Raw genomic sequence first — 3,777 nt, forward strand, 5'->3', positions numbered from 1 at the left:
GCTATGAGTCGGAACCGACTCCACGGCACATCACCACCACCACCACCACCACCACCACCACCAGTCCTTATAGGAATTGAAAACCTGTTGTGGTTAGCAGCTGCCCAGAGCATCCGATGCGTTCATGCCATGATGTTTTAGATTGGAAACCAGAGCTTGTTCTCTTGGGGTAATTCTGGGTCAAAGTTCTGTGGCTGCACCTGGCTGGTGCATGGTCTTTGTCGTTCTGATTCTTGCGTTACAGGTAGATGTGTCTTGAACACAGTCTTGGTCGTTTGTGGGAAGATGAGAGTCTGAGCAGGAACCCCAAATTTTTGAGCTTGCGTGGGTGAAGTCTCGTCAGAACTCTCTTGGGTGCATTAACCAAGTGTTCATATGGTGTGGAGATTGGAAAGTTTTTGGAGGGTTTCTGGTGTTTGGAACAGTGGTACTTCCATCTCCTACTCCTGTGCCTGCTCAAATTTGGTGGGAAACGGGTGGGGGAAGGTTGTTTGTGCTCTCGGTTCACGTCCCAAAATCTTGTGATTACCAGCAAGTGATATGGAGGCACATGGGGCTCCGAGCCCTTCTTGTACCAGCCCTGGCTCTGGAGTCTGGGCAGTTCTGGACCCTCCTTTCTTTGCAGTGTCTTAACTCCTGGCCCCACATGACCACCCCTGAGTGTCATCTCAGAATCCAGGTCTTTATTTCTGGAAGCTGAGTCTTGGGGTTCACCGGGTCTGCCTCCCGGTGCCCGGTGTTTTGTAAGTGTGAGGAGGCCTGGAGCCGGGTTGATGTGTCCATGGAGTTTTTTTCTGAAACGAGGCTGGTGACCTGAGATTTGAAGGGACCAGCCAAGACTCGATGTCATGGGCAGCTTCGGTTTACTAATGCACAGGAGCCAGTATGATCTGTGTGGGGAATAATGTGGGGTAGAAAGCAACATTTAGGTGTGGTCAAAGTTTTTATTTTTCAATTATATGCAGTGTTCATGTAGGAACTCTTTCAAGAAGAGATCTCAAAATTTTAGGCTCTTGGAGTCCTGTTGTGGCACTGTAGGGTAACCACTGGACTGCTAACCTCAAAACTTGTTAGTTTGAATCCACTTGCTACATCTCGGAAACCCTAAACAGGGTCGCTAAGAGTGGGAACCAACTGGATAACACTTAACAATATAAAGTTATGGAAACAGAACATTTCCCTTCTTTTTTTATAGTCTCGCTTTTCTTCAGATCTTCAGTTTTGCACACAAAACGATTTTATGGTTCAAGCATTTCAAATGCATTTTCAGCATCTTGGTAGGAAAAATTCATCGAAAGCCTTTGTCATTAGAAAGGTGACAAGAGATAGTTTTCACAACTCTGACCACTGTCACATACGTTTTTGTCCCCTCGTCACTGGATTTGTGGAAGAAAGATCAGGTTTTATACTGCCATAAAGATTTACAGTCTCAGAGACCCTATGGAGTACTCCTCCTCTGCCCTGAAGAAGGGTCACTTTGAATTGGAATCAACTGGACTCCAGTGAGTTTTTTTGGTCATTGGATTGGAGCTTTAAGATAAACACTGGATCATAAGGTCGGTTTGAACCACACAACAAGGCTAGTTTGAACTGCAAGGTTGGCGATTCAAACTCACCAGCCGCTTCTCAGAAACCCTATACGAGGTTGCTATGAGTCAGAACTGACAGATGGCACTTAACAAGTCATTGGATTTGTGTGAGGAAGCTCAGGCTTTGTGCTCCCATAAATATTTAGTCTTGGAAACACTATGGAACAGGTCTACTCTGCCCTGAATGGTCACTATGAGTTGGAATCAACTGGACTCCTGTGAGTTGCAGGGCCATTGGATTGGAGCTCTGGTAGTGGTTATGCACATGGCTGCCAAACAAAAGGTCTGAGGTTGGAAGTCACCGAGAGAGAATGATGTGGCAGTGGGCTTCTGAACAGATAACAGCCTTGGAAACCCTATGGGACAGTTCTCCTCTTTCTGTTGGATCATTGACTGCAGGACAATGGATTTGCTTTGGTTTTATCATTGCATTACTCTCATTATAAAAGGGTGAGTCAAAAATGATCTGTACTCTGCTGTAGATTTCATTTAAATCAACTTTTAGAGAAGACAAATACATCATTTTTCAACATAATCTCATTGCTTTTCAATATGCTTTGTCAACCTGTCAACAAACTTTTGTAGTCCCTTAATTAAAAAATGTTTTAGGCTGAATTGCAAGCCACGAAAGCACCCCTGTCTTCACTTCTTCATCAGAGGTGAATCTTCATCTTTGAAGGGCTGCATTCAGGGGTCGATACAGATGAAAGTCTGATGGATCAATATCAGGACTATAGGGAAAGCGCTTTAACACCGCCTCACAATGAAGTTTTTATAGAGTGTCAGTAGTGTGGGCAGAGATTTCAGCTCTTCAGTGAGGATTGAAATGGTTCAACAATAATGAGCAGTATTGATTGTTGAACCTTTTTCCTGACAGTGACCCAATACTGGCCCTTGACAATCCCAGAAAACTGTAAGCACCAATTTTCCAGCTGATGATTGACTTTGAACTTTTTCTTGGTCGGCGATTGAGGATGTTTCCATCCCAAACTGAAGTTTACTCTAGAGTTCGTAGTGATGAATCATGTCTTGTCACCAGTAATGCTTTTTTTAAAATAGACTTTTACCTTCAAGTATCAGTTCACATTTTGTTTGCAGATATCCAAATGCTTCTGTTTATGCATCTTCATGAGCTGCTTCGGTACCCATTTTGCACAAACTTTTTGAAACCCATCTGTCGCGGATTATTTCATAATCAGCCACGACTGATTTGCAAATGACTTGTCACATGATCCACTGTCACTTGTCTATCCAACAGGACCATTTCACGTGTGTGCTCAATGATGTCATCAACCATGGACAGGTGTTTTAATATAACTGGAGTGCAGATAATTTTTGAAGACCACTCATACACACACTAGGGGTATTTTCCAAAATTTATGGAAATGGTCCATGAGCTTCTTTGAAAAATAATGTTTCATTGTATTTAAGGTGCAAGTTTACTCAGCAAATTAGGTGCACTTTAACAAGTGACCTTGGTTGCATTTTCCACAGTGAGCTTTCAGTCTCATCCATCCCTTCCTCTCCTGGATGTACTATTTCCAGTACTCTGGTTTCCCAACCTCTTTTCCTTCTCATCTTTCTTAAGAGCCATGGATGACCATTTAGTCTCATGTAGTAGATGATTTTGTGGAGGATCCTATTACTCAAGGTAATATTCCTTATTTTATCAGCCAATCTGACTTTAGTTTTCTTGTATAATCTTGTTGAATCTTTGCATTTCATCTGTGAATTTTTTTTATCCTTATATTCTTCTCTAACCAGCATTGCTGATGTTTTCCATGATTTTGTTTACTTGCATGATAGGTGTAGTCTGTAGACTTAAACTCCACAGAAATAAGTAAAATGAAAAGCAAAGCTGCTTCTCCATCGTGGGGCTTTTTCTTCCTCCATGCAGACTACAACTCACTTTAATATCAAGTCGGACCTTGCAGAAGATTTTTCAAGTCATTGTTGTGGTTGTTAAGTGCCGTCGAGTCAGTTCTGACTCACAACGACCTTGTATAGGGTTTCCAAGGAGCAACTGGTGGGTTTGAACTGACGACATTGTGATTTGCAGTCCAGTGCTGATCCTGAAGCATCACACTAGGGAAATACAAATGAAAACCATGGAGATGACTGCTGATATCAGATGGATCTTGGCTGAAAGCAGAGACTATCAGGAAGATGTTTACTTGTGCTTTATTGA

Source organism: Chrysochloris asiatica, unplaced genomic scaffold (genome assembly GCF_000296735.1).
Source record: "Chrysochloris asiatica unplaced genomic scaffold, ChrAsi1.0 scaffold00116, whole genome shotgun sequence".
Classification (NCBI taxonomy): domain Eukaryota; kingdom Metazoa; phylum Chordata; class Mammalia; order Afrosoricida; family Chrysochloridae; genus Chrysochloris; species Chrysochloris asiatica.